Consider the following 9,478-nt stretch of genomic DNA (forward strand, 5'->3'; position numbering starts at 1 on the left):
CGGTAGGTGCAGCTTTCTAAATACCCCCGTGCGGTACCCCAACTCATCTTGGGGAGCCCGCTGACTTTCTCAGGCAGGAAGATACGGATATCTTTAAGAGTAAAAGCAGTTCTAGGCCAGCCTGGCTAAAGAGGGCATGAGCAGCTCTCTCCGTACCCGTTTACTCAAGAAACTGGCTTGTTGCAGAGCAGAAGGGGTTGTTCAGCGCCGCGGAGGGCTGTCGAAGGTATTCCTCAAAATCTGACTGCTGTCTGCGTATTTGAATGCCAGACAGAGTTCATCTGCAGAGGAATTAAACTGTCGTGTTTGGTTTTGCTGTTTATTTGTGCACGTTTGATTGCTCTCTTCTGTGTTTTTTCCCCCCGAAGGACTTTTGGAGCTCAGAGGGTCCCGGGCATCAGTTCGACCCTTCGTGTTACAGGAGTGAGCACCGAAACGCCGGTTCGAGTCGGAGCCTGGATTTTGCAGTCTCGCACCGCACAACCGCTGCAGGTCTTCGGTGCGCAGAGAGGGGTGAGACGAGCCTCGCGCTGCCTCCAGCCGCCCGGTCTCCTCCGGGAAAAGCCTTTTCCCAGCTTCTGGACAGCATGAACTGATGCCCTGGAGGTACCAACCTAATTTCTGTGGGAGATGACTGAAAAATCACCGCAGCGGCTGGGCAGGGACCTGCACCGGTTACAGCTGACGGGGACGATTTGGCTTGTCCTCGTGGCCGGGGACACGGATGCGCCGGGTTCCTGCTCGGTCCCTCGTGCCCGCGCCGGGGAAGCGGGATGGGGCGTCGGTGGCCTCCCGGGGCACGAGGCGCTTGGCCGGCGACGCCGCTCCGTCCCCGCCCCGGCCAAGGTTTTACCATCCTGCCACTTTAGTGCCGTGTTTACGAGCCAGGCGCTTTATGGGGCTTTCTGTGGACAGTTTCAAGGAGAAGGCAATTACCTGATCACGTGCAGGGTGGTTTGCAGCAGCGGTGCTGCTCTGAAGGCAGCTCGCCTGCCCCGGCCGCGGGCTCTCCCCGGGCTCCGCGACGAGCCACTCGGGGGGTTCAAAGCTCAGACTGCGGCTCGAGTGTTTTCTTTTTAATTGCATTCCCTGGATAAGCAGAGAGGCGGCTTCGTGCTGGCGAGGCTGCAGGGCACGCTCGCTCTCGCGGGCTCCGGGACGTGCTGGTGCCCCGACGCCGCTGCCGAAGCGTTCAGCAGAGCTGCTGCAGCCAGACCTAGGCCGTGCGTGCGGCGGCTCTGAGCGTTATTACACATCACTTTATTTTTGCATGGTGGTTTTATCCCCCCCCACCATGGTAACAGTCTCTTTATTGACTCAGAGCAGAGAAAGCGATTTGCACGTTATCTTGCAGAGGTTTTATTGCAGAGCAGCAAAAGGCAGCTGGGTTGGAGGGGTGGCAGCGGTCTAAAGCACGTGGTGACGCCGGGAGGAAAGCGAGGCCGTGGCCGGAGCCGGGCAGTGACGGAGGAGCGGGTCGGGGCCGGGAGCCGGGCCGGGAGCAGCACCCAGCCCTGCGGCAAAGCGCTCCGGGGCCGGCGGGAGGTGCGGAGGAAAATCCCTGCGCGCTCTGTTTGCTGAGGCCCGGGAGCTCCCCGTTGCTCGGAGAGGAGGCTCCTGGCTCCGCAAACACAGGTTCATCCGGTGCTGCCGGGGCCGAGCGGCCGCTGCGCACAGAGATTCCCCGTGCTGGGGCAGAGTCTGGCCCGCCGGCGTCGCACGGAGATGGGCTGACGCCCGCCTGCGTGGAGCACGCGGGGTTTGCAGGGCGAGGGCCGGAGGGAGCATCTCGGGGCTGCACCGATGGGACGGTCCCGCGTCCGCCCCCAGCACGAGGAGCAGCTCGAGGCTGCGGGAATGAAACGCTGCTGCGGGAATGAAACGCTGCTGCGGGAGAACAGCGGGTCACCGCAGTGGGTTGGTCGTGCCGAGGTGCTGGGGGACCTGTCCCAGCCTGGCGGGCTCCCGAGCCGAGTGCCGCCTCCCGTTATGTGGTTTATGCGGGTTTATACGGCCCCATCGTGGGAAATCCCAGGCAGCGCGGGGGTCCGGCCCTGTGCAGGGTGCAAACCTCTGCTGGGCTGAGCGCGAGGCTTTGCTTCGGTGCCTTGCACCCTTTTAAGCATGTCTGTGCTTTTCCAGCAGGGATGCTCCGGGGCTGGGAAGCGGGATGCATGTGGGGCTGGGAAGTGGGACACTCCGGGCGCTCAGGGAGCAGTTTCGGGGAGGGGAGCAGGGGCTCCCCTGGCACCGGGGCCGCGCGGTCCCCGCGGAGGGGCAGCGAGCGCACCGAGGGGACGTGGTGCAGGTCAACAGGGAAATCCAAAGTTCCCCTTCGCATCTCTATTTCAGACCCAATTTTTTCTGGGGGTGGAGCAGGAACCTGACTAATTTCCTCAGCAATTTTGTTTTCCTCTTTCTGGCGCTGGGAGAGCACAGCGCCGGGGCCGGCAGCACCGTGACGGTGTCTTGTCCGCTGGCCCGGCGCGTATTCATCAGCCGCCTGTCACTGATTAACTCCCTCCAGCTGCAGGAGCCGCTGAACCGGAGCGGGGCCGGGGGCGGGCGGCGGGCAGCCCCCGCGGGGAGCGCGGCCCGGACGGGGCGGCCGCTGCGGCACAGGGCTGGGGCCGCTGGGGCTGCGGACGGGACCCCCCCAGGTCGCCAGGTTTCGGGCATCTCTGCGTTTTCACGCGCTTAGCGAAGCGGGATGATGCCTGCGTGCATCCCGGGTCCACGGAGGTGGGTGCCCTGCCCGGGCGCCCCGAGATGCGCAGCGGGAACACGTCGGGCAACGGCTACGTCTGCTCCCCGGCAGCCTCACTTAATTGCCCTCAAGAATTTCAATGGCCCAAGCATAAAACCTTGCAAACGAACTCAGCCCCTGGGAGCCCCGGGAAGACGAGCACCTTCGCTCTGATAAATGAAGCGTGCGGCCAAAGAAATGCACGGCGAGAGCCGCTCCCGCGGGAGCCGTGGCCCTGCCGCTTCCACCCTCCCCATCCCCGTGGGCCGCCCCGAGAGCCGGGCCGCAGGGCCACGAGATGGCACCACGTCCCAGGCCTCCGCCTGCGCCCGCAGCCCCCGCGGCCGGGGGAGAAGGCCCTGGCTGCGGGCAGGAGCAGCGGGAAGGGCCCGGTCGGCCAGGCCAGGGGCCTCCGCGCTGGGCACACGGGAAGTGCCCAGGTCTCTCCTTGCTGCGTGCATGCACGGGAGTCTCCTTGCTGCATGCGTGCATGGGAGGTGCACGGGAGTCTCCCTGCTGCATGCGTGCATGGGAGGTGCACGGGGCTCTCCTTGCTGCATGCGTGCATGGGGCTCTCCGTGCTGGCGTGCAGGAGGTGCACAGGGGCCCCTTTGCTGGCTGCGTGGGGGTCTCCTCTCTGGGCGCACGGGAGGTGCGTTGGGGTCTCCTTGCCGGGCGCACGAGAGGTGCGTGGAGGCCTCTTGGCCAGTGCACGTGGGTCTCCTTGCTGGGTGCGTGGGAGGTGCACGGGGGTCTCCTTGTGGGGTGTCTGCAAGGTGCACGGGGGTCTCCTTGCTGGGTGCATGGGAGGTGCACGGGGGTCTCCTTGCTGGGACCTTTGGGGTCTCCTGAGCTGGTGCGTGGGAGCTGCAGGGGGGCCTCCTTGCCGGGGCACCGGAGGTGCATGGGGCTCTGCTCGCCGGGCGCCCGTGCCCCAGCCAGCTCTGCCCATGGCCCTCGAGTCAGCGCCCCGGGGGCAGCGCTTCCCTCGGTGCGGGGGGGCCGCTCGACCCGGGGGTGCCGCAGCCCGGGAGCGCACGGAGGCAGCGGGGCCGGCCCGGAGGGTCCCGCCGCGCTCACGCCTGCTGTCGCTGCCTTTAAAAAATGGCTCGGCGTTATCTCCCCGGCCTTCCCTCCCTCGGCCCCGCTAGAGCGGTGATTTTTATCCTGTCTCTTTCCCTCGGCTCCCCCGGTGCCCCCTTGCACCGGCTGCCGCTGATGGATCCATCGCCCGCTGGCACCAGGAGCCGGTGCTGCCCCGGCACCCGGGCTCCCGGCAGGGCTCGGCGCTGCCCGCGGATCCAACAACCTGCCGGCATTTCGGTCCGGACGTGCCGGTGTTTTTTCAGCCCAGCCGATTTCCTGGGTGGCCCAGTGGGGACATGCAAACTGGAGTCGTTAGTGTGCAGCGACGGCTGCTAACGAGCAGGAGCCGGGCGCTTTCGGCGGGGAGCCCCGGGGAGGGCCGGGAGCCTCTCCTGGGGCAGGAGAGCTGCTCGCGCCGCGGGGAGGGAAACTATGCCAAACTCGAGATTTGCTCGTAAAAGCAGCTCGTTAGCCGGGAAAACCTGCCGCGTCTTGCTCGGCGCTGGCCGGCTCCGCGCGGGGTTTGCACGAGAAGCCCTGCTCGACAGCGCGGCCGCGCCGCGAGCCGCCGGGCCGGGCTCGGCAAACCCCCGCGGGAGCCCCGCCGGCGCTGCGGAAGCGGCGCGGTGACTCAGGGCTCAGCACCGCCGTGCCAAGAGCCCGGGCACGCCGGGGCGGCGGGCGGCCGCTTCCCGCGGGGGTTTCACCCACACCGCGGCCGGTTCCCGGGACGGGGCGGATTTTCCCGCGGCGCTGGCTCCCGCAGCATCCCGCTCCATGGCCCCGGGACGCCGGGCGCGCGGGGGCGGCGCGGACGAAGGCGGCTCTCGGGGCGCCCGGCCTTGCTTGGGCAGCCTCCGAAATGTGTGAAATTTAACTTTGGCCGGACTTCTTCCTCAAGCGGAACTGTTCTCAGAGGAACATGCCCCGGCGCGGGCCCTAATGGCTTTTCTCTGTGCGCCTGCATTAATGAACGCGGGGCCCGGCCTCGTCGGGGGAAGCCATGCAAGTAATTGCCTGAATTTTTAATTCGGGGTTATGATAGGGGAATCAAAGTCACACTGCCGTTGCCGAGGCTGCCCGCTGTTCCGAGCCATTGACTCTGGCAATTTTCTTTGGATTTTTGCCCTCCCTTCTCCCGCTCTCCCCGTCTCCCTCTCCCTCCGGGACCCTCTTGGTCCCCGCCGGCGCCCTGCCCGGCACCGAGGCCGGCGGCAGCGTTTCGGGGCCGGCACCGGCGCGGGTCGCGGCCCCGGGCGGTTTGCAAGCCCGGACCCATCGGGCCGCTTGCGGAGGGCCGTCTGACGGCATCCGCTCTGCCTTGGCAAACACTCGCCCAGCAGTAACCTCGTCCGCGTTTAATCGCGCTGCCTGCGGGATTTCTTTTATTTCCTTTTTCCATGATGGCAACGCAGGGTTTGAGCCCCGGCGGCACCCCGGGCCGAGCGGCGGCACCGGCGCGGCTGCTCGCGCGAGGATGAGCGCGGTGCCCGTGCGGCGCCCGGCGACGGGGCGGGAGAAGCGGGGCCGCTTGGCTCCTTGGGGGCCTCCGGGCTGGAAACCCCCGGGAAGGCGACTCCCGGCCGCGCCGGGACCCCACCGGGCTCGGGCCGGATCCGGGGGTGGGCGCCGGGGGCTCGAGCATCTCCCGGACCCCCTGGGCGGCGGCGGCGGCGGTGCTGGAACGCGGCTCTTGTTTTCTGGGAAAACAAAACCGCCTCCCGGCGCTGGTTCCAGATCACTTCCCTCCTCTTTGTCTGCCTCGGGATTAACGCAGCCCCGCGGGACGGGCGGCTGCTGGCTAACGCGGGCTGCCACGTTGGGAGCACGAGGAGGGGACGGGGCCCCGCGCTCGCCCCGCGGCCGACGCCGTGTTACGGCCCCGCTGAACCCGTCCGGCCGTCCTGGGGGACGCTGGCGGGATCTGGGACAGCTCCGGGTCGCACTCCTGGCCATCCCACTCGGCACGGCAGCCCCACGGCGGTCCCTGCCCCGGGCTGCGGGACCAGGGGGGCCGGGGGGGGGTCCCGGATCGCCGCAGGGCCGGGAGCGCCGAAGCCTCCGGCGAGGCCGGGGGCGAAGCCGGGTTATGAAAGTGTTTCTTTGCTTTTGGGAAAGGCGAACTTCAAAGGGGCCATTTATCACCAGACAAAGAGAGTCGCGAGGTATTTGCAAAGCGTAAGGGAGAAGCATTAATTATCGGCGTGACGGACCAGCGCTGCTGCCGGGTGTCCTCCTCCCAGGAGCCCCCAGCTCCCCGAGGCGGTCCGGGAGCAGCTCGCGCCGTGCCGGGGCGGCACCGGGAGGGGAGCGGCGCCCCGGGGGCTGCGTTCGGGTCCCCGGGCGCTTTGCCGAGCCGCCCCGCGGCCCCAGCCGCCGTCCCCGCGCGGGAGGCGAGGCCGGCATGGGCGTCCCGAGGATGCTCCGCGGCGTTGGAGGCCCGCGGGGTGGGAGGCCGCCCGAGCCGCCCCCCCCGGCAGGGCTCACCCCGGGCTTCCCGCGCCCTCCCCGCACCGGGACGGGCTGGGAATTAAGTGGGTGGAATAAGAGTCACTTTTGCACACTCGACTCGACCCCCGGCTCAGTAATCCTCCGCCCCAGCCCGCTCCCCCCTCCCTGAAGTCCCCGCCGGAGCCGGCTCGCTCCCTGGGAGCTGCCTCGACTTCGGCACCAGGGTCCGTGACCACATGCAGGTTTGTCCCGTCGCCGGGCTTCAGGCCCGTTTGGGGACCGCGCACGGTGCAGCCGGAGCCGCAGAGCCGGTCGGGGACGCCAGGACCGCGTCCGGAAGCAGCCCAGACGCCACGGTGATGGCTGCCCCTCGGAGCAGGGCGCGAGGGGCAATGGCCCCGCGGTGCCCGGGGTGGCTGCCACCTCCGCCACCTTCCCGCGGGCCGCGCTGGCACCCGCAGAGCCCGGGGCCGGGGTTCCCCGGGGCGCGCCGCATCCCCGCGGGTGGCTGCCGGGGCGCCGGCGCGATGGCCAGCTCAGCCTTTCATGTCTGATCCTGGCGAAACCACAGCTTCCCTTCGCCTCCGCGCGGGGAGCAAGCGCAGGTCATATTTAATAAAGGTGGGGATGGGAGAAGGCTTCAAAACATTACGTCAGCCTCGGCGCGGGGGAGGCGGAGGCAGGCAGGGAATGCGAAAACCCCGGCGCGAGTGGGGGCAGAGGAGAAAAACCGCAGGCGAGGGGGTTTAATGGCCTTGTTTTGGTGGGAACGCTCTTGCCCGCTGCCCGCGAGGTCGGAGGGCGGCGCGTCCGCACGCGCTCGGGCGTTAAATGAAACTGCAAAAAAAAGGGGAGCAGGCACAAAAAGCGTGCGTGTATCCGTGGCAGGGCTCCCCGGTTCCCAGCCGCGGCCGCACGGTGCTGCGGGCTCGGTGGGCGCCCGCGCGGGGCCGGTTTGGCCGGCGGGTCCCCGGGAGAGCCGGGCGGCTGGGCAGCGGCGCTGGTGGCCGCGGTGGCCGCGCTCCTCTGCCGGGAAGAGCTGGCGAGCCGTGCCGGCGGCGCTGGGCAAGGCCGGGCGCGGAGGAAGGGGGACGAGGGCCGGGGTGGGAGAGATGGACCAGAAAACAATATCCCCTTCATTAGCCAGGTGGCTGCGAACGTGTGGAAACAGGACAAGGTCCAGGGCAGCCACTGTGACAGGACGCCGTCACCGCGCCGTGCCATGCAGCCCGTGCAAAGAGCAAGGCAAAGCTCAGCAGCCCCCTTGAAGGGGAGCGGGACCTCCCCGCCGCGGAGGCAGGCCGTTCCCAGGCGAGCGGAGGGGGCGGGGGGGGGGGCGTCCCGCGCCCAGCGCCCGTCCCCAGCGCCCCGAGACCTGGGTGTCGGGCCCAGCTCCGCCGTGGGAAGCTCTCAGGACGCTCTGCCCCGGGGAGAGGCTCTCGGAGCCGGCACGGCCGGCGGGAGCCCCAGGAGGGGCAGACAGGCCGAGCCCGCGGCCGGGTGCGGGTGCCAGGATGCCGGGGGCTCTGCGGCCGCCCCTGTGCCGGGGGGGCCACGCGTGGCATCGCGCCGGGCAGAGCGGGAGCAGCCCCTCGGGGTGCACCGCTGGCCGTCACCGCAGCCCGGGCGGCCGTCGGGTCCGGGAGACCGGGGAGGGGGCAGCCCGGGTGCAAACGGGGCGATGGTGCATGGAGGCTCCTCCGGCTGGGCGCTCAGCCCCCTCGGAGGCGGCATCAGCGGGGAGGGGTGCGGAGGGCGTCCGGGGCACGCGGGAGCCTGGGATCCAGCTTTGGGCTTCCCAGCCCTCCGGAGCACGCGGCGCGGGAAAGGCCCGGGCTCCCGGCGCTGCCGGTTTCGGGAGGCCAAGGCCCTCGCGCGGCCGGGCTGCTCCGCACCGCCAAGCGCCGGTGGTTTAATCCGGCCCCGCGCCAGCGTGTGAATCGACGCAGCTCCCGGCGTGCTCGCTCCCGCCCGGCTCCCGGCCTTTCCCCTTCCCTCTGCCCTCCTTCGCGGAAGCCGAGCCGCGGCCCCTTTCTGTCCCCGACCAGCCGACGCTGCAGGAAACGGGGCTGCCGAGGGGACCGGCTGCACCGGAGGGGGGGACGGGGCAGAGACCTCAGCCCTGCCGCCCCTGCGGGACCCCGGGCCTGGCTGCATCTGGCTGCGGGCGACGGTGCCACATCGTGCTCTTATTTATTGCACCGGCTTTGATTTAAGTGACTCTGTGAATCTCTTGGGACTCACGGTGCTTATTGCGTAAGAAAAAGCAACTTGCGCTGGAGCCCAGAGCCCGGCTTGGGGCACTTTTTTGCCGCCGAGGAGTGGGGCCTGCCCCACAGCCAGCCCCACGCGGGGGGCTGAGCCCCCGCTGCCCAGCCCCGGCCTGGCGGTGCCCCCCCGGCCCGGACCCTCTGACCCCGGTGCTCCGGCTGTGTGAGCACAGGGTCCCGTCCCGTCGGGGGGGTCTGGTCCCACCGGGGGGTCCCGTCCCATCGGGGGGGGGGGCGGTCCTGTCCTGTCGGGGAGGTCCAGACCCGCCGAGGGGGTCTGGTCCCGTTGGGGGGTCCCGTCCCGTCGGGGGGGGTCTGGTCCTGTTCTGCCAGGGGAGGTCCAGGGGAGGTCCAGTCCTGCTGGGGGGGGTCCCCTCCCGTCGGGGAGGGGTCTGGTCCTGTCCCGCCGGGGGGGTCCCGTCCTGCTGGGGGGGTCCCGTCCTGTCCCGCCAGGGGGTCCTGTCCCATCGGGGGGGGGGTCTGGTCCTGTAATGCCGGAGGGGGGGGGGGGGGGCTGGTCCCGCTGAGGAGGTCCAGAGCCACCGAGGGGGTCCGGTCCCGCCGGGGGGGTCCGGTCCTGTCCCGCCGGGGGGGGGGTCCTGTCCCGCCGGGGGGTCCCGTCCCGTCCCGTCTCGTCGGCGGCGGGGGGGGGGGGGGTCCGGTCCCGTCCCACCGGGACGCACCGCGGAGGAAAAGCCCTCCTGCCGGACCCGGGAGGGTTTTCCACGTCCCAGACGTGGCGCTCGGCCCCTTCTTTCAGCGCGGCCCCCCCGAGGAAGCCGCCCCCTCCACGACCGCGGGGGGAGCCCGGGGCCGGGGCCGGGGGGTGTCGGGGCTGCGGGGGGGCCCGGGGCACCGGGAGGTGCCGATCCCGGGCCGAGGGGGGCACCGGGGCCGGGCGGGTTTCTGCCGTCGGGGGGCGAGG

Source organism: Dromaius novaehollandiae, chromosome 19, assembly GCF_036370855.1.
Source record: "Dromaius novaehollandiae isolate bDroNov1 chromosome 19, bDroNov1.hap1, whole genome shotgun sequence".
NCBI lineage: Eukaryota > Metazoa > Chordata > Aves > Casuariiformes > Dromaiidae > Dromaius > Dromaius novaehollandiae.